Source organism: Eriocheir sinensis, chromosome 4, assembly GCF_024679095.1.
Source record: "Eriocheir sinensis breed Jianghai 21 chromosome 4, ASM2467909v1, whole genome shotgun sequence".
NCBI classification, from domain to species: domain Eukaryota; kingdom Metazoa; phylum Arthropoda; class Malacostraca; order Decapoda; family Varunidae; genus Eriocheir; species Eriocheir sinensis.
The window spans coordinates 3,533,188-3,556,025 of record NC_066512.1 but is presented as its reverse complement, the minus strand read 5'-3'; positions in this window follow the sequence as shown (position 1 = coordinate 3,556,025).

Below are 22,838 nucleotides of genomic sequence, written 5' to 3'. Positions count from 1 at the left end.
GATTCTGGGCATATTCCTCCTACTCATCCCCCCTCTGACTCCTTTATCCCTGTTATAAAGATTCATCAAAATGATGTTTTCTATGCCCTCTCTGGCCTCAATCCTCAGAAGGCTTATTGACCTGATGGAGTGCCTCCTGTTGTCCTTTAAAACTGTGCCTCCGTGCTGTCACCCTGCCTGGTCAAACTCTTTCGCCTCTGCCTGTCAACTTCTACCTTTCCTTCCTGCTGGAAGTATGCCTTCATACAGCCTGTGCCTAAGAAGGGTGACAGTTCCAATCCCTCAAACTACCGTCCAATAGCTTTACTTTCTTGTCTATCTAAAGCTTTTGAATCAATCCTTAACCGGAAGATTCAAAAGCACCTTTCCACTTCTGACCTTCTATCTGATCGCCAGTATGGGTTCCGCAAGGGGCGTTCTACTGGTGATCTCCTAGCCTTCTTAACTGACTCTTGGTCATCCTCTCTTAGCCGTTTCGGTGAAACCTTTGCTATTGCGCTGGACATATCAAAAGCTTTTGATAGAGTCTGGCACAAATCTTTCCTTTCCAAACTACCCTCCTACGGTTTCTATCCTTCTCTCTGTACCTTTATCTCCATTTTCCTTTCTGATCGTTCTATTTCTGCTGTGGTAGACGGTCACTGTTCTTCCCCTAAACCTATTAAAAGTGGTGTCCCACAGGGTTCTTTCCTATCTCCCACTCTCTTTCTGCTGTTCATTGATGATCTTCTTTCCAAAACGAACTGTCCTATTCATTCCTACGCCGATGATTCCACTCTGCATTACTCAACTTCTTTTAAAAGAAGACCCACCCTACAGGAACTTAACGACTCAAGGCTGGAGGCAACAGAACGCTTAACCTCAGACCTTACTATTATTTCCGATTGAGGAAGGGGAACCTGGTGTCCTTCATCGCCTCAATAACTCAGTTTCTCCACCTATCCACTCTACACAATCTTCCAAACAACTATCCCCTATTCTTTGACAACACCCAGCTATCACCTTCCTCAACACAAAACATCCTCGGTCTATCCTTAACTCAAAATCTCAACTGGAAACTTCATATCTCATCTCTTAATAAAACCGCTTCCTCGAGGCTGGGCGTTCTGTACCGTCTCGGCCAGTTCTTCTCCCCCGCACAGTTGCTGTCTATATGCAGGGGCCTTGTCCGCCCTCGTATGGAGTATGCATCTCATGTGTGGGGGGGCTCGACTCACACAGCTCTTCTGGACAGAGTGGAGGCTAAGGCTCTTCGTCTCATCAGCTCTCCTCCTCATACTGATAGTCTTCTACCTCTTAAATTCAGCCGCGATGTTGCCTCTCTTTCTATCTTCTATCGATATTTCCACACTGACTGCTCTTCTGAACTAGCTAACTGCATGCCTCCCCCCCACCCGCGGCCCCGCTGCACACGACTTTCTACTCATGCTCATCCCTATACTGTCCAAACCCCTTATGCAAGAGTTAACCAGCATCTTCACTCTTTCATCCCTCACGCTGGTAAACTCTGGAACAATCTTCCTTCATCTGTATTTCCTCCTGCCTACGACTTGAATTCTTTCAAGAGGAAGGTATCAGGACATCTCTCCCCCCGAATTTGACCTTGCTTTTGGACACCTATTTTGTCTTTTTTTTTAGGAGCAGCGAGTAGCGGGCTTATTTTATAATTGTTTTCTTTTTTGTGTGTACCCTTGACCTGCCTCCTTTGTTGTAAAAAAAAAAAAAAATATATATATATATATATATATATATATATATATATATATATATATATATATATATATATATATATATATATATATATATATATATATATATATATATATATATATATATATATATATATATATATATATATATATATATATATATATATATATATATATATATATATATATATATATATATATATATATATATATATATATATATATATATATATATATATATATATATATATATATATATATATATATATATATATATACACATATACACACTGACCATCCTGGTGAACAAGCCTACAACTTTGCTATCCTCAACGACCTAGAGCAGTTGGTCCAGCACCCTACACGTATTCCTGACCGTCTTGGAGATCGGCCCAACATTCTAGACCTCTTCCTTACCTCAAACCCTTCTGCTTATTCTGTCAAACTGTTCTCTCCGTTGGGCTCCTCCGATCACAATCTTATTTCTGCATCCTGTCCTATCGCTCCTGTACATCCTCTGGACCCACCGAAGAGGCGATGCTTCTGGCATTTTGCTTCAGCTCGGTGGGACGACCTGAGGATGTACTTTTCCGATTTCCCGTGGAATGATTATTGCTTCCAGGATAGAGACCCCTCTGTGTGTGCTCAGCGCATCACAGAGGTGATTGTCTCTGGAATGGAGGCATACATTCCTCGTTCTTTCTCTACTCCTCACGCTAAAAAGCCTTGGTTTAATCACGCTTGTTCTCGTGCTGTCAATGATAGAGAGGTAGCTCACAAAAGATACCAGAGCCTTCAAACTAATGCTAATTATGAACTTTACATTTCTGCCCGAAATCGTGCCAAATCTATTCTCCGACTAACCAAAAATTCTTTCATTAATAGAAAATGTCAAAACCTTGCTTTCTCTAACTCTTCCCGTGACTTCTGGCATCTAGCCAAAAACATCTCCTCCAACTTCACTTCTTCATCTTTCCCTCCACTCCTCAGTCCTGACGGCAACACTGCCGTCTCATCTATCTCTAAGGCTGAACTCTTCTCTCAAACTTTTCTAAAACTCCACTCTGGACGATTCTGGGCATATTACTCCTACTCATCCCCACTCTGTCTCCTTTATACCTGTTATAAAGATTCTTCAAAATGATGTTTTCTATGCCCTCTCTGGCCTCAATCCTCAGAAGGCTTATGGACCTGATGGAGTGCCTCCTATTGTCTTAAAAACTGTGCCTCCGTGCTGTCACCCTGCCTGGTCAAACTCTTTCGCCTCTGCCTGTCAACATCTACCTTTCCTTCTTGCTGGAAGTATGCCTTCACACACAGCCTGTACCTAAGAAGGGTGACCGCTCCAATCCCTCAAACTACCGTCCTATTGCTTTACTTTCTTGTCTATCTAAAGCTTTTGAATCAATCCTTAATCGTAAGATTCAAAAGCACCTTTCCACTTCTGACCTTCTATCTGATCGCCAGTATGGGTTCCGCAAGGGGCGTTCTACTGGTGATCTCCTACTCTTAACTGACTCTTGGTCATCCTCTCTTAGCCGTTTCGGTGAAACTTTTGCTATTGCGCTGGACATATCAAAAGCTTTTGATAGGGTCTGGCACAAATCTTTGCTTTCTAAACTACCCTCCTACGGTTTCTATCCTTCTCTCTGTACCTTTATCTCCAGTTTCCTTTCTGACCGTTCTATTTCTGCCGTGGTAGACGGTCACTGTTCTTCCCTAAATCTATTAACAGTGGTGTCCCACAGTTCTGTCCTATCTCCCACTCTTTTCTGTTGTTCATTGATGATCTTCTTTCCAAAACGAACTGTCCTATCCATTCCTACGCCGATGATTCCACTCTGCATTATTCAACTTCTTTTAATAGAAGACCCACCCTTCAGGAACTTAACGACTCAAGGCTGGAGGCTGCAGAGCGCTTAGCCTCAGACCTTACTATTATTTCCGATTGGGGCAAGAAGAACCTGGTGTCCTTCAACGCCTCAAAAACAGTTTCTCCACCTATCCACTCGACACAATCTTCCAAACAACTATCCCCTATTCTTTGACAACACCCAGCTATCACCTTCCTCAACACCAAACATCCTCGGTCTATCCTTAACTCAAAATCTCAACTGGAAACTTCATATCTCATCTCTTACTAAATCAGCTTCCTCGAGGCTGGGCGTTCTGTACCGTCTCCGCCAGTTCTTCTCCCCTGCACAGTTGCTGTCCATATACAGGGGCCTTGTCCGCCCTCGTATGGAGTATGCATCTCATGTGTGGGGGCTCCCTCACACAGCTCTTCTGGACAGAGTGGAGGCAAAGGCTCTTCGTCTCATCAGCTCTCCTCCTCATACTGATAGTCTTCTACCTCTTAAATTCCGCCGCAATGTTGCCTCTCTTTCTATCTTCTATCGATATTTCCACGCTGACTGCTCTTCTGAACTTGCTAACTGCATGCCTCCCCCCTCCCGCGGCCCCGCTGCACTCGACTTTCTACTCATGCTCATCCCTATACTGTCCAAACCCCTTATGCAAGAGTTAACCAGCATCTTCACTCTTTCATCCCTCACGCTGGTAAACTCTGGAACAATCTTCCTTCATCTGTATTTCCTCCTGCCTACGACTTGAACTCTTTCAAGAGGAAGGTATCAGGACACCTCTCCTCCCGAAACTGACTTATCTTTCGGCCACCTCTTTGGATTCTTTTTAGGAGCAGCGAGTAGCGGGCTTTTTTTTTAATTAATGTTTACTTTTTTGTGCCCTTGAGCTGTCTCCTTTGCTGTAAAAAAAAAAAAAATATATATATATATATATATATATATATATATATATATATATATATATATATATATATATATATATATATATATATATATATATATATATATATATATATATATATATATATATATATATATATATATATATATATATATATATATATATATATATATATATATATATATATATATATATATATATATATATATATATATATATATATATATATATATATATATATATATATATATATATATATATATATATATATATATATATATATATATATAGAGGAGACAGCTCAAGGGCACACAAAAAAAGGAAACAATAATAAAAAAAGCCAGCTACTCGCTGCTCCCAAAATAGAATCAAAAGAGGTGGCAGAGAGAAAGGTCAATTTCGGGAGGAGAGGTGTCCTGATACCCTCCTCTTGACAGAGTTCAAGTCGTAGGCAGGAGGAAATACAGATGAAGGAAGATTGTTCCAGAGTTTACCAGCGTGAGGGTTGAGATAGTGAAGATGCTGGTTAACTCTTGCATAAGGAGTTTGGGCAGTATAGAGATGAGCATGAGTAGAAAGTCGTGTGCAGTGGGGCCGAGGGAGGGGGGGGAGGCATGCAGTCAGCAAGTTCAGAAGAGCAGTCAGCGTGGAAATATCGATAGAAGATAGAAAGAGAGGCAACATCGCGGCGGAATTTAAGAGGTAGAAGACTATCAGTAGGAGGAGGAGAGCTGATGAGACGAAGAGCCTTAGACTCCACTCTGTCCAGAAAAGATGTGTGGGTGGAGCCCCCTCACACCTGAGATGCATACTCCATACGAGGGCGGAGAAGACCCCTGTATATGGATAGCAACTGCGCGGGGGAGAAGAACTGGCGGAGACGGTACAGAACGCCCAACCTCGCGGAAGCTGATTTAGCAAGAGAGGAGATATGAAGTTTACAGTTGAGATTTGGAGTTAAGGATAGACCGAGGATGTTTAGTGTTGAAGAAGGTGACAGCTGAGTGTTGTCGAAGAATAGGGGATAGGTGTTTGGAAGATTGTGTCGAGTTGATAGGTGGAGAAATTGAGTTTTTGAGGCATTGAAGGACACAAGGTTCCTTCTGCCCCAATCGGAAATGATAGCAAGGTCTGAGGTTAAGCGTTCTGCAGACACCAGTCTGGAGTCGTGTACTTCCTGTGTTGATGATCTTCTATTGAACGAGGTTAAATAATGCAGAGCTGAGTCGTCGGCGTATGAGCGGACAGGACAGTTTGTTATGGAAAGAAGATTATTGATGAATAACAGGAAGAGAGTGGGTGATAGGACAGAGCCCTGTGGAACGCCACTGTTCATAGGTTTAGGGGAAGAGCAATGACCGTCTACCACCGCAGAGATAGAACGGCCAGAAAGGAAACTGGAGATAAAGGAACAGAGAGAGGGATAGAATCCGAAAGAGGGCAGTTTAGAAAGCAAAGACTGGTGCCAGACTCTATCGAAGGCTTTCGATATGTCTACCGCAACAGAGAAAGTTTCACCGAAACGGCTAAGAGAGGATGACCAAGAGTCAGTTAAGAGAGCAAAAAGATCGCCAGTAGAACGCCCCTTGCGGAATCCATACTGGCGATCAGATAGAAGGTTAGAAGTGGAAAGATGCTTTTGAATCTTCCGGTTAAGGATTGATTCAAAAGCTCTAGATAGACAGGAAAGTAAAGCTATAGGGCGGTAGTTTGAAGGATTGGAACGGTCACCCTTCTTAGGCATAGGTTGTACAAAGGCATACTTCCAGCAGGAAGGAAAGATATATGTTGATAGGCAGAGACGAAAGAGTTTGACAAGGCAGGGTGTCAGCACAGAAACACAGTTTTTAAGGACAATAGGAGGCACTCCATCAGGTCCATAAGCCTTCTGAGAGATGAGGCCAGAGAGAGCATAGAAAACATCATTTGGAATAATCTTAATAACAGGCATAAAGGAGTCAGAGGGGGGGTGAGTAGGAGGAATATGCCCAGAATCGTCCAGGGTGGAGTTCTTACAGAATGTTTGAGGGAAGAGTTCAGCCTTAGAGACAGATGAGACGGCAGTGCTGCCGTCAGGTGGGCGAAAGAGAGGTCAGTTTCGGGAGGAGAGGTCTCTTGAAAGAGTTCAAGTCGTAGGCAGGAGGAAATACAGAAGAAGGAAGATTATTCCAGAGTTTACCAGCGTGAGGGATGAAAGAGTGAAGATGCTGGTTAACTCTTGCGTAAGGGATTTGGACAGTATAGAGATGAGCATGAGCAGAAAGTCGCGTGCAGCGGGGAAATTAAGAGGAAGAAGACTATCAGTAAGAGGAGGAGAGCTGATGAGACGAAGAGCCTTAGACTCCACTCTGTCCAAGAGAGCTGTGTGAGTGGAGCCCCCCCACACGTGAGATGCATACTCCATACGAGGGCGGACAGTGCCCCGGTATGGATTGCAACTGTGCGGGGGAGAAGAACTGGCGGAGAAGATACAGAACGCTCAACCTCGAAGAAGCTGATTTAGTGAGAGAGGAGATGTGAAGTTTCCAGTTAAGATTTTGAGTTAAGGATGGACCGAGGATGTTTAGTGTTGAAGAAGGTGAGAGTTGAGTGTTGTCGAAGAATAGGGGATAGGTGTTTCGAAGATTGTGTCGAGTTGATAGGTGGAGAAATTGGGTTTTTGAGGCATTGAAGGACACAAGGTTCCTTTTACCCCAATCGGAAATGATAGTGAGGTCTGAGGTTAAGCGTTCAGCAGCCTCGAGTCATGTATTTCCTGTTGAGAGGGTCTTCTGTTGAAAGAAGTTGAATAATGCAGAGTGGAGTCGTCAGCGTATGAGTGGATAGGACAGTTTGTTATGGAAAGATCATTGATGAATAACAGGAAGAGAGTGGGTGATGGGACGGAGCCCTGTGGTACACCACTGTTAACCCGGTAGCTGCAGGGGTCATGTTTGTTAGGGTTAGGTTAGGCTAGGTTAGGTTAGGTTAAGCTAGGTTACGTGAGGTTAGGTTAAAGGGCCCCTCTAAGGAAAATAATGAGAAAGAATCATCACTCACGCAAACCATTTCATAATATATATCAACGCATATGTGATCAGTTCATGCATGGCAGAAATTTGGCCCATCGCTGGTACACGGTAAAGGCACAAATTTGGCCCGTCGCTGCTACCGGGTTAATAGGTTTATGAGAAGAACAGTGACCGTCTTTCACAGCAGCGATAAAACGGCCGGAAAGGAAACTGGACATAAAGGAACAGAGAGAAGGATAGAATCCGAAAGAGGGCAGTTTAGAAAGCAAAGATTTGTGCCAGACTCTATCAAAGGCTTTCGATATGTCTAGCGCAACTGAGAAAGTTTCACCGAAACGGCTAAGAGAGGATGACCAAGAATCACTTAGGAGTGCAAAAAGATCGCCAGTAGAACGCCCCTTGCGGAACCCATACTGGCGATCAGATAGAAGGTTATTTTATTACAGCTATGGAGACAGTTCAAGGGCGTAAATAAAAATAAAATAAAAAAGCCCGCTACTCACTGTTCCCGAACAGAGGTCAAAGGAGTGTCAAAAACGAGAGGTCAATTTCGGGAGGAGAGGTGTCGTGATACCCTCCTCTTGAAAGAGTTCAAGTCGTAGGCAGGAGGAAATACAGATGAAGGAAGATTGTTCCAGAGTTTACCAGCGTGAGGGATGAAGGAGTGAAGATGCTGGTTGACTCTTGCATAAGGGGTTTGGACAGCATAGGGATGAGCATGAGTAGAAAGTCGTGTGCAGCGGGGCTATATATATATATATATATATATATATATATATATATATATATATATATATATATATATATATATATATATATATATATATATATATATATATATATATATATATACCTACTTACCTACCTACCTACCTACCTGTTTTAAAATACTTGATGGTTTCACGAATGTAGACAGATCAACATTGTTTATGATCGATGACACTTTGCGCACGAGGAACAATGGCGTAAAACTCAGATGTAGACAAGTAAATTCAGACTGCACCAAATTTTTCTTCACCAACATTGTAGTGCGAGAATGGAATAAGCTTCCACCATCATGGTCCAGTGCAACACGATTGACTCCTTCAAAAATAAGCTCGACCGTCACTTCCTTCAACTTAATATCAACTAGAGTAGAAATGCAACGTTTTGGAGCCTTCTGATTAATGTAAAATCACTTAGGTTTAAGGACAGACCACCAAGTCTGGCCCATGGGGTCTGTGTGGTCTGATTTTCTATGTAATTATATATATATATATATATATATATATATATATATATATATATATATATATATATATATATATATATATATATATATATATATATATATATATATATATATATATACACACACACACACACACATACACACACACACACACACACCTAACTCTGCTAACTATGTAAAATTCTTTGCCTACTTGAACTCTTAAAGTGGAGCACATCTTGACCCACTCTCCCTTCGCTGAAATCTCCATCTTGGGAGATTTCAATGTTCACCACAAGCTTTGTCATTCATCGTCTTTCACTGACCAGCCTGGTGAACAAGCCAACAGCTTTGCTCTCCTCAATGACCTAGAGCAGTTGGTTCAGCACCCTACACGTATTCCCGACCGTCTTGGAGATCGGCTCAACATACTAGACCTCTTCCTTACCTCTAACCCTTCTGCTTACTCTGTCAAATTGTTCTCTCCGTTGGGCTTTTCCGATCACAACCTTATTTCTGTATCCTGTCTTATCGCTCCTGTACACCCTCTGGACCCACCGAAGAAGAGTTGCTTTGCTTCTGGCATTTCGCTTCAGCTCGGTGGGGCGACCTGAGGATGTACTTTTCCGATTTCCCGTGGAATGATTACTGCTTTCAGGAGCGAGACCCCTCTGTGTGTGCCCAGCGCATCACAGAGGTGATTGTCTCTGGAATGGAGGCATACATTCCACGTACTTTCTCTACTCCTCATGCTAAAAAGCCTTGGTTTAATCACGCTTATTCTCGTGCTGTCAAAGATAGAGAGGCAGATCACAAAAGGTACCAGAGCCTTCGAACTCCCGCTAACCATGTTCTTTACACTTCCGCCCGGAATTGTGCCAAATCTGTTCTTCGAATTACCAAAACCTCTTTCATCCATAGCAAATGTCAAAACGTTGCCTTTTTTAAATATTCTCGGGACTTCTGGCACCTAGCCAAAACTATCTCCTCTAATTTCACTTCTTCATCTTTCCCTCTTCTCCTTAACCCTGACGGCAGCACTGCTGTCTAATCTATCTCAAACTGAACTCGTCGCTCAAACTTTCTGTAACAACTCCACTCTGACCGATTCTGGGCATATTCCTCCGACTCATTCCCCCTCTGACTAATTTATGCTTGTTATTAAGATTTTTCGGAATGATGTTTTCCATGCCCTCTCTGGCCTCAACTCTAAGAAGGCTTATAGACCTGATGGAGTGCCTCCTATTGTCTTTAAAAACTGTGCCTCCGTGCTGACACCCTGCCTGGTCAAATCTTTCGCCTCTTCCTGTCAATATCTACCTTTCCTTCCTTCATACAGCCTGTGCCTAAGAAGGGTGACCTCTCCAACCCTGCAAACTACCGCCCTATAGCTTTTCTTTCCTGTCTATCTAAAGCTTTGGAATCAATTCTCAACCGGAAGAGTCAAAAGCACCTTTCCACTTCTGATCTTCTATCTGATCGCCAGTAAGGGCCCCGGAAGGGGCGTTGTACTGGCGATCTTCTTACTCTCTTAACTTATTCTTGGTTATCCTTTCTTAGCCGTTTTGGTGAAACTTTCTCAGTTGCGCTAGACATATCGAAAGCTTTTGAAAGAGTCTGGCACAAGTCTTTGCTTTCTAAACTGCCCTCTTTCGGATTATAACCTTCTCTCTGTTCCTTTATCTCCAGTTTCTTTTCCGGCCGTTTTATCTCTGCGGTGATAGACGGTCAGTGTTTTTCCCCTAAACATATTAACAGTGGTGTTCCACAAGGCTCTGTCCTATAACCCACTTTCTTCCTGTTATTCATCAATGATTTTCTTTTCATAACTAACTGTCCTATCCACTCATACGCTGATGACTCCACTCTGCATTATTTAACTTATTTCAATAGAAGACCCTCTCAAGAGGAATTATATGACTTCGGACTGGAGGGTGCAGAACGCTTAACCTCAGACCTGCTATCATTTCTGAATGGGATAAGAGGAACCTTGTGTCCTTCAATGCCTCAAAAACTCAATTTCTCCACCTATCAACTCGACACAATCTTCCAAACACCTATCCCCTATTCTTCGACAACACTCAGCTGTCACCATCTTCAACACTAATTATTCTCGGTCTATCCTTAACTCAAAATCTTAACTGGAAACTTCACATCTCCTCTCTCACTAAATCAGCTTCCTCAAGGTTGGGCGGTCTGCATCGTCTCCGCCAATTCTTCTCCCCCGCACAGTTGCTATCCATATACAGGGGCCTTGTCCGCCCTCGTATGAAGTAGCATCTCACATGTGGGGGGGCTTCACTCACACAGCTCTTCTGGACAGAGTGGAGTCTAAGGCTCTGAGTCCCATCAGCTCTCCTCCTCTTTGATAGTCTTCTACCTCTTAAATTCCGCCGCCTTGTTGCCTCTCTTTCTATCTTCTATCGATATTTTCACGCTGACTGCTCTCCTGAACTTGCTAACTGCATGCCTCCCCCCTCCCCGCGGCCTCGCCACACACGACTTTCTACTCATGCTCATCCCTATACTGTCCAAACTCCTTATGCAAAAGTTAACCAGCATCTTCACTCTTTCATCCCTCACGCTGATAAACTCTGGAATAATCTTTCTTCATCTGTATTTCCTCCTGCCTACGACTTGAACTCTTTCAAGAGGAGGGTATCAGAACACCTCTCCTCCCGAAATTGACCTCTCTTTCGGCCACTCCTCTTCACTCTTTTAATGAGCAATAAGTAGCGGGCTTTGTTTTTTCATTGTTGTTTTTTTTTTCTTTATGCCTTTGAACTGTCTCCTTTGCTGTAAAAAAAGAAAAACCCTCCTACACATCCCCCCTCCGACTCCTTTATGCCTGTTATTAAGATTCTTAAGAACGATGTTTTCTATGCCCTATCTGGCCTCAACACTCAGAAGGTGTATGGAGCTGATGGAGTGCCTCCTATTGTTCTTAAAAACTGTGCTTCCGTGCTGACACCTTGCCTGGTCAAACTCTTTCGTCTCTGCTTATCAACATCTACCTTTCCTTCCTGTTGGAAGTACCCCTTCATACAGCCTGTGCCTAAGAAGTGTTACCGTTCCAATTTCTCAAACTATCGCCCTATAGCTTTACTCTCCTGTCTATCTAAAGGTTTTGAATCAATCCTTAATCGGAAGATTCAAAAGCATCTTTCCACTTCTGACCTTCTATCTGATCGCCAGAATGGGTTCCGCAAGGGGCGTTTTACTGGCGATCTTCTTACTTTCTTAACTGACTCCAGATCATCCTCTCTTAGCCGTTTCGGTGAAACTTTCTCAGTTGCGCTAGACATATCGAAAGCCTTCGATAGAGTCTGGCACAAGTCTTTGCTTTCTAAACTGCCCCCTTTCGGATTATATCCTTCTCTCTGTTCTTTTATCTCCAGTTTCCTTTCCGACTGTTTTATCTCTGCTGTGGTAGACGGTCACTGTTCTTCCCCTAAACCTATCAACAGTGGTGTTCCACAAGGCCCTGTTCTATCACCTACTCTTTTCCTGTTATTCATCAATGATCCTCTTTCCATATTATCTCTTACTTGAAGGGCGGTTTATTCGAAGCCACTGTACCTGATAGGTGTACGGCTTCAAGAAGCCAGCCATATCTGACGACACGCTTGGGCGCGCGTGGAAAGCACTCATCTCGTCGATCATTATCGCCTCGCTGAAGTCCAACACCTGCCTTCGCTCCGACGAGACGGAAAACAAGGTGCCACCAAGGTCAGCCTCCTGAGTATGAGATGGAGAATTGATAACAAATAATACAATAACATCATGTAGTGGCCATCAAAATATTCATATGAACATTATTATTATTATTATTATTATTATTATTATTATTATTATTATTATTATTATTATTATTATAGGTCAAGAATGTCAGCCTGTCTGGAAATTTTATGGAACTATTTACCAAATAAGGGTCTCAGAGGGTGGAATATAGTCCTTGGGAAAGAGTAAGTCACCTCAGTAAAAAAACTATTGACTCTATTCTTAAATGATTGCAGGTTTGCAGCTTTAACAGCATAATTTTGAAGCTCGGTCCATAATTTAGTTATACTTGGAACTTGGAAATTGGAAAGTATTAAAACGTACAGCTGAAAATCCCAAATCATTGAGATTCGAAGCAAGCCTAGTAAACGAGACTGAAGAAAAGATGGAGAAAGCTTAGAATGTAAAGCAGCGGTTTCCAAACTTTTCAGGCCACGCATTACCTCCCAGGCTGTGACCGAGTCCACGCACCGCCGCCAAGATTCAAGCAGTACTAATGTCCCGTCGATTTCCTGGAATTTTGTCCATTTTTTTACGAATTTTTGTGATCACAAAGTATGAGGCTCTGAGCGATGGCTATCAAAACTGAACGAAAATGTACTTGCGGGGTGGATGAATGGGCTGAGAGTCTGGGTAAGTTTCAAACAAAGAACAGAGAACTCCGTTGAGCATACGTTAGTTTTAAAACAATGACAATTAATGATGTGTTTGAATTTTAATGAGACATAAAATCCGCCATTACATTATTTTTTTTCCATTACGCACCCCTAGTGTTCAGCTCATGCACCCCCGGGGGTGTACGCACCACACTTTGGGAACCACTGATGTAAAGGATGGTTATGATTATTAAAGATCTTATACAACAGAGTAAGAGAGCCAACAATGCTTCGATGTTCAAGATTATATGGTAGTCTGCAGCAAAGAGGTAAACAGGGGAGCACTACTTAAAATGTGGCAATAAAAATTAATAAAAGGAATTTAATGCAACGCTGTCGTCAGAAAAATATCGTTTTGCCCTTGCGAAGAGGACCAACTTTCTGAGAGATAGATGAAGCAATGGATCGCAAGTGAGACTCAAATGTTAGTTTAGAGTCTAACGTCACCCCCAATAGTTTTAAAGACTTACACTTTTTGATCACGGAATTGTTAAAAACAATTGCAATTTGGCTAGGAAGAAGAGACATGGATCTGCTAATTATGAGATCCTGGGATTTCAAAGGATTCAACTTCATTCCCCACTGAGTGCATCAAGAATGAATTCAGAAGACATCCCCCTCCATAACATTAGCTGCTGATACTTTGTGTTGGGGGGAGGAGATGACAGTATAAAGTGATATGTCATCAGCATATGCCAACATTTTAGAGGATATGCCACCCCACATATCGCTAGTAAATAAAATAAACAACAAGGGCCCCAATACACTGCCTTGAGGAATACCAGACTTCACTGAGGTAAAATCACTGAAAGAACCAGCAACAATAACGCGTTGTTTCCTGTCAGTTAAAAACTCAGAGATCATATCTAGGACATAAACTCCTACACCAGAATTTTCCTTTTTTTTTTTTTTTTTTTTTTTTACATCTTCGCCTGTAGCGCCGATAGGCTTTCTTTCGGGGCTTGGTGGTCGCCCCAAGCCCGTCATGGCGCAGGCAGTTTTTATAGTGGCGCCATTTATGCTTGGCTCATGCTGTTTCCCGGATCTCATTCTTAATTCACTTGGACGGTTTCTTCATGAGTCCGGGTTGATGAATGATGTTCCGGACAGCATGTGAGTAGTCTTAGGCCACTTGGCGGTGACTGAAAAATCCCAGGTGGCAGCGGGCGGATTCGAACCGACGTCGTCCATGGCGCGGTGAACCATATCAAAGGCTGAACTGAAATCCAATTAAATAAGCCAAAATTCATGCCCACAATCGAGAGACTGAAGGTTATGTACCAACACCAAAAGAGCATCACAAGTTCCCAAGCCATTCCTAGAACCAAACTGGTTAGGTGGTAAAGGGTAAAATTATTTAGTGAGTCGTTTCCCCATGAAACGCTCAAAGCCTTTTGACATAATAGGAGTAACAGAGATGGGTCTGTATTCTTCTGGTGAAACTGAAGCAGATTTCTTCGGAATAGGAGTAACATTAGCAATACGCCAACAGATAGGAAAGCTACCTTGCCGAACTAGAATTTTGATAATGACGGACAGTTTAGGAGCTGGGAGTTTACTAATAATTTTGAAAAATAGTGGGAAAAGATAAGATCAGTACCTCCATTTGAATCTAAATCATTTAAAAGCTTTTCAACCTCAGATGATCGGAAAGCAAACGAAGTAATTTTATGTTCAAGAAAACAGGAACTGGGTAATGTAACCTCAGCGATACTGTTTGCTCTCAAACACGGAGGATAAACATTTAGCTTTTACAGCAGGATCATAAGCAACGGAGCCATCATTCTTACACAGAGGAGGAAGAGAAGCATGGGTTCACGAAAGGTAGGTCATGCCTCACCAATCTCTTGTCCTTCTAAAATAAAGTATTTGAGGCGGTAGATAGAGATGAAAATTATGATGTAATCTATCTTGATTTTAGTAAAGCGTTTGACGAAGTTTCTCACCAACGACTGTTGCTTAAATTACAGGCTCACGGAGTAGAGGGTAAAGTTTTGAACTAGGTCAAGGCGTGGCTTAGCAATAGGAAGCAAAGAGTGCAGATCAATGGTAAAAGATCTGACTGGGGATGTGTTACGAGTGGGGTCCCACAAGGTTCGGTATTAGGTCCACTTTTGTTTATTATTTATATCAATGACTTAGATACAGGAATTAGTAGTGATGTCAGTAAGTTTGCAGATGATACCAAGATCGGTAGAGTAATTGAGTCGGATCAGGACGCTAGTATTCTCCAGGGTGAACTAAACAGATTGTATGACTAGGCGGGTAAATGGCAGATGGAGTTCAATGTAGGGAAGTGCAGTATTCTGAGTGTAGGTAGGAACAATCCCTCTCATAACTGTTGCTTAAATGACACTCTCATAAGGGGGTCTGGGTGCGAGAGGGATTTAGGGGTCTTAGTGAGCTCTGATCTCCGTCCAAGGGCACAATGCATTCAAACTAGAAATCGAGCAAATAGGGTACTGGGATTTATTTCAAGGAGCGTAAGCAACAGAAGCGCCGAAGTCTTCCTCAAACTATATTTAGCATTAGTTAGAACTCATCTTAACTTTGCGGTTCAGTTGGTCGTTCATCAAACGGCCGCAGAAAACGTTACTGCTATCCAGGTGCCAGACTGGACGACATCACTGCAGCGTGCGATGATGTCACAAGAAATGCCGACCGAAACACCCTCTTTGTCATTCACGCGGGGACAAATGACGTAAAGACAACCCTTTCTGAGGAACTGCTTGAAAAATACCGCCGCATGATCAAGCAGTATAAACGTAAAACGGATGCCAGTAACATCATAATCTCAGGAATTCTCCCGAGGGTCGGTGCCGAATCTAGCTTTTACAGTAAGGCCTTCAGCACAAACAACAGACTTCAGTCCCTTTGCTCACAAGAAAACGCCCAGTTCGTTAACTTGTGGAACATTTTTTACTACGATTCAGACTTGTTCCTTCCTGATGGCATCCACTTAAACCCTGTTGGAGCAGCCCGTTTCGGGAGGCTGCTCTGTGACCAAGTGGCTCTTCGAAAGCCAAAAAACGCGGAGGCGAGAACACCAGCAGCTCCACCGTAAGGGTGCACTCAACCCGCAAAACTCCCGACTCGAATCACATTAAAGCTTGCTATGTAAACGATCGTAGCCTACGTAACAGATTTGAAGACTTAGAAGTCCTCGCAGCTACAAATCATTATCACATCATCGGAGTCACAGAATCTTGGATAGACACTTCAAATAGAGATTTCATTGCGGAATATAGATTACCGGGTTATACCATTTTTAGTCATGAAAGAGAGAACAGACAGGGTGGAGGCATTATCTTTTATACCCACAACTCTCTCCATCCAGTATCCGTGAAAACAGATATTATAATCAATGTAGACACGGTCTTCATTGAAATCAAAAATAAATCTCGTAAAATAGTAATTGGACTTATCTACAGACCGCCAAGGCAGACTCTTGATATCGACCACGCATTAAGTGAATTATTATTAGAAACAAGTAGCAGTTGCGAGGCAGTAATTGTTGGGGACTTTAACTTGCCAGTGAAAAGATGGGGTGAACCGTTGAACTGTCATACAGGGCTCGACCTGTACACAAATTTACTAGAAAGTGATTTGCATCAACACGTTCAAGAACCGACTCGGGAAAATAATATACTTGACCTTATCTTTTCAACGACAGCTGATCTAGTTAACGAAGTAAATGTTGGTCCAATTTTTAGTTCTAGCGATCACCGAACAATCACATTCAGCATCAATATGAAAGAAAGTAAAGTAACTCCTAGTAAAGAAAAGGTGCCTGATTATCAGAGAGCGAATTTCGTAGGACTTTGATCAATTCTAAATAATTCTGACTGGACTGAAATCACGGCGGAAACAGATATTGATAAATCTTGGGGGGCCTTCACCACAATATTGAACAATGCCATAAGCATATGCGTACCCTATCGTAACAGACGTTCAGCTTCTAAGAAGAAACCCAAATGGTGGAATAACGAAATTCAAAATAGCCTATCTCTTAAAAAATGCGTATACAGTAGATACATATCAACTCAGAGCGAGGCTGACAAACTAGAGTTGGACAGAATTCGCCGCGAAACCAAGAAATTAATAAAACGAAGCAAGAAAAATCTTGAAGAATATATAGCGGAAACAAGTAAATCTAATCCTAAAGAATTTTTCAGCTATGTAAATAATAAAAAGTCACTCACTTGTGGTATCGGACCGCTTGCTAATGAAAATGGTAACCACACGAACGATGAAAATGAAATGGCTACAATCCTAAATAACTTTTTCGCATCCGTATTTACCGACGAAGATTGTTTATCACCTCAACCGCCGGAGGTTAGAAGGGCCGAAAAGATGTTAAGTGGCGTGCTCGTCGTAGAAAGTGACATTTTACGCACAATTGAAAAGATTAAAGTAAGCAAAGCTCCTGGTCCAGACAAAATTACCCCTAGGGTCTTAAAAGAAATCAAACATCAAATTTGTAAACCGCTCTCCATCATATTCAATAAATCTTTAACAGCTGGAAAAGTTCCGTCGGATTGGAAACTTGCAAATGTCACACCAATTTTAAAAAAGGGGGACAAGTCTCATTCAGGAAACTATCGACCAATTAGCCTGACATCTATTGTTTGTAAGTTAATGGAGACTATCATTCGCGACAATATGGTGAAATTCTTCGAAGAAAATAATATAATAAATAGTTCGCAACATGGCTTCCGTAGTAAACGTTCGTGTTTGACTAACTTACTTGATTTTTTTCACTATATTTTTGAGGTGTTCGATGAAAGCAGATCAGTAGATATCATATATCTGGATTTTCAAAAGGCATTTGATAAGGTCCCCCACCAACGATTGCTCAGCAAACTACTGGCGCACGGTATCTCGGGTAACATTCACAATTGGCTTGTGGACTGGCTCTCTGAGCGGAAACAGAGAGTAGTTCTAAACGGTGTTACATCTAACTGGCTCGATGTCAAAAGCGGCGTACCTCAAGGATCAGTGCTTGGCCCCATGCTCTTCTTAATTTATGTTAATGATATCGATGATGGGCTCACTTGCAAAGTATCAAAATTTGCTGATGACACAAAAATTGCTAGCAAAGTAACTGCGACACTCGACGAAGAAGCTTTACAATCAGATATAGATCGACTTGCACGTTGGGCCAATCAATGGCAAATGAAATTTAACGTTGACAAATGTAAAGTGTTGCACATCGGAAAAAATAACAATCGCGTTCGGTACGTAATGAATGGCCAACAACTTTCTGCAGTAAGTAAAGAAAAGGATCTTGGAATCACTATATCAAGCGATTTAAAGCCCGGTCAGCATTGTTCAGAGGTAGTTAAAACTGCAAACAAATTGGTTGGCTTCATCGGACGAGTCTTTAATAATAAATCGGAAAAAGTAATATTAAAACTGTATAATTCGTTGGTTCGACCCCGTCTAGAGTACTGTGTACAGTTTTGGTCTCCCTACAATAGAAAAGACATAGAAAAGTTGGAACGTGTCCAAAGAAGAGTAACAAAGATGATTCCTAGGTTGAGAAATTTGTCATATGAACAAAGGCTTAAAGAAGTAAATTTATTCAGCCTATCAAAACGAAGAATGCGAGGTGATCTAATAGAAGTGTTTAAAATGTTCAAAGGATTCAGTGATATTAATGCGGAAGATTACTTTACAATTGATCGATCAAATAGAACAAGAAGAAATCACAATTTGAAGATAAGTGGTAAAAGATTCTCGTCGCACGAAGCTAAACACTTCTTCTTCAATCGAGTTGTCAATGTTTGGAACTCTCTAACCTGTGATGTCGTTGATAGTACAACAGTTACGGCCTTCAAGAATAGATTAGACAAGTATTTTGAATCCAACCAGCAACTAAGATATTACTCATTGTCGTAATAACGTTAAGTTCTTTCGAATACTGGTGTCCTTGTCCGCTTTTATCGCCCGGTTAGTGATAGCAGTAATGGTAGTTCTTTCCTCTTTCCTACATAAACTCCATGCAGTTTTTCCATGCTGCATGGTTCTTTTTCCTTTCCTGCCAGCTTTGGCTGGAGGGATGGGGGGTGGGGAGGAGCCTTCGCCTTTGCTGTCCTTCATCTTCCACCTTTGATTAGATAGTTAGTGTAGCTTGTCACAAACAACCTCGTAAGGACCAGCAGGTCTGCTGTTGTTTGTTCTTCCTTTGTGCTCCTTTGTACTATAGAATGGATATCAAGATGTTAGAATCGGTGCAGAGGAGGATGACTAAGATGATTCAGGGTTTGAGAAACTTGTCATACGAGGAAAGAATCAAACAGCTAAACTTGCATTCTCTAGAAAGGCAAAGGGTGCGTGGAGACATGATCGAGGTTTATAAATGGATGAAGGGCTTTAATAAGGGAGATATTCATAAGGTTTTGTTGGTAAGAGAACCGGGTAGGACACGAAGTAATGGGTTTAAACTGGATAAATTCAGATTCAAAAGGGACATAGGCAAAAATTGGTTTACTAACAGGGTGGTGGATGAGTAGAATAGGCTTAGCAGTCATGTGGTGAGTGCCAATACAATTGTCACATTCAAAAATAGATTAGATAAATTCATGGACAGCAATATTAGGTGGGGTTAGATACACGGGAGCTTAGGTTCAAAGGAGCTGCCTTGTACAGGCCTACCGGCCTCTTGCAGACTCCTACGTTCTTATGTTCTTATGTACTCCAGACAAGGACTGTTTCAAAGCAGAACACCATTTGTGTGGCTGAGTAGCACCAGTGAGAATATCCTTTAATTAAATTCAGATTCTGCTACATCATAAACCCTCTGTGCCTCAGCACACAATCTAACATAATTATCCCAACAGAACTGAGTACGATAACAGGTCCATAAAAGGAAATCAGATTGTTTATTACGATCAGCCAACTTGCACTCATCATTGAACCAGGCCAACCAAGGAGAACATGGTTGAGCGATATAACAAGACATGAAGCACGAAAAATTCTATTCCTTTCAATCTTACCAAAATCTTGGCAGACCCCATCAAGGCGATTTGAGAAAAAAAACTTTCATGGTGTGGTAATATCAGGCACAGGAAAGTTAGTCTGAATTCTGACTGAGAGTGCAGAATGGTCAGAAGTACCTACAGGAGGAACTATATCAACTTCAATCACCCGAGGGGTATCTGTCAGCACGAGATCAAGACAGTTCCCTGATACGTGAGTGGGGACTGATACAAGCTGATCACAGGCAGTAAGACTAGCGAAATCTAGTGCAGCTTTGCCAAATTGATCAGTGGGAGACAATGACGACAGCCATTGTTTGTGGTAGACATTATAATAACCAATTAACACGAAAGAGGCTTGCCTGTCAGATTCCTGGTTATTTTCTACGGCTGGAAGCAGTCATATATACTTTTTTTTTTTACATCTCAGCCTATAGCGCCGGTAGGCTTTCTCCAGGGACCCGTCATGGCGCAGGCAACTTTTTTTATAGTGGCGCCAGTAATGCATGGCTCATGCTGCCCCCCCGGAACTCATTTTGTATTCACTTGGGCGGTTTCTTCTAGAGTCCGGATTGATGGGTGGTCTTCAGGACAGCATGTGGGTAGTTTTAGGCCACTCGGCGGTGACTGAAAAATCCCAGGTGGTAGCGTGGGGATTCTAATCGACGTTTTCCATGGCGTGATGAATGCGGGCCCCGCACGCTGACCACTCAGCCACGATGTAAACTAAAACCATAAACAATTATTAAAACGGCAAGAAATTTTAACAGCCATGATCTCATGAAAACTACATTCATGGCAGGAAAGACGATGTGCGTTAAAACGAGAGCGTATATACACACACATTCCTTGAGCTCTGGGTATAGATTTAGGTCTAAGTAAAAATGGCTTGTTAAAACCAGGAATAAGACGTTCAGATACATGCCTCATATTAGAAACGAGTTTCAAAGCAACATATGATGTCATAATTAGCTGAGACAGCAGAAAGATCATGTAAATTAGCTTTCAAGCCACGAACATTATAGCATAACACTGGCATGCATAATGGCGGGACTAGGGTTGAAATGAACATCACCGGACATAATGACTAGAATACGAGATAAAAAGAGTAAAACAATACCAGAAATAACAAAAATGGAAATAAGATGTGAAACAACAATAAAACCCGGATATTCTTCGCACCAGCTGGCCATTTACGGCTTGCCGGGGACTGAGGGCCATGACCAAAATACTGTCCATTAAAAACACCAAAACTACATATTGACAGCGGTGACTTGCTAATACGCGAAAGACCTCCGAGCACTTGCGGGCTGACAGACTGGCAGTGGTGAGGAAGGCCGAGTGCTCAGCTATGGCGCACCACTGTAGATCCAGCCTCATGAAAGAAAGAAAGATGATTAGCAGGGAAAGAAAAAAAAAAGGCCGCTCGGGGAGGTTTATTACGCTGCACACCTCATCCAGAAAGATCTGACCCTACACAGTATCTCTGTTATCAGTTTGTTCCTGCCACTGCCCATGTTTAGATTTATCATCATCCTGTCGACCCATTAGCAATCCTTTATTTTTTTATTTCTGCAGAACCATTATTTTTATGCTTCCGGGTGTTTGGTGTTGAGTGTTCTTTATAAGGCATTGGTGACCCAGTGAGAAGTTCCTCTGCCCCTATACTAGGGCGTGATATCTACCTCCACGATCGCCGACGTAAGGCATTATCAACATTCTAATGTGAAACTTTTTAAGCTAAATTTTGTTAGAGGACAGTACTGTAACTGGTCCCTGAAGGAAATGGATATACAATACCTCTCATATGAGTCTCTAAAAGGCAAAGTAATATGTTATATAATTTAGTTATTCATTTGATTTCATATGTAAATATGACAGATCAGAAAACATTGTTCACCTTGATTTATTTCCTTCTAACAAAATCATTCTACTACAAAATAGGCGGTTCTTATTTCTGCTCGCCATCTCTTATTATGTTATGATGTAAAATTAAGTAAAATCAGGCTGTCAGTGATATATGACCATTCTAATAAATCACCTAAAAACATGTATCGACTGTGTCCGTCATCGTTTCGCGAAAATGTTCATAATTATTAAGGAATGCACCGGAACAAGTATATCAAGCTCCGACCGGAACCGGAACTAGAAAGCTTATGTGATTAAACATTTAGTATTCTAATATATATATATATATATATATATATATATATATATATATATATATATATATATATATATATATATATATATATATATATATATATATATATGTGTGTGTGTGTGTGTGTGTGTGTGTGTCACCCTGACCTCCTACAATGAAGATGAGGAGGAGGACGATATGCAGGAAAATTGTAGGCTACAGGTAGTAAAAATCGGCTGATGAAACTATAAGAGACTGCGGAAAGTTTAACTAAAATAGCTAATGAAATTGACCTATTGAAACTGTGAAAAGATTCTGCATTAATTTTTCATATATAATCCAAAGTTGCCAGAAGGATTTTTCCTGTCCTGCTTCTTTAGTGAACTTCGAAAGGCTGTTTTCGGAAGCTGGCAATATATACGAGGAGAAATGTCCTCACCTACTACCTCAAACAGGAGAACAACTCCCATTTCTCCATCATTATCTTCCTCGTTTCCAACTCAGATTCTACCAAATGAATGCACACAGTCTAGTAGTCGGCTGACCTTTCAGTTACAGCCTACTAATGAAGAGAAGGAATATT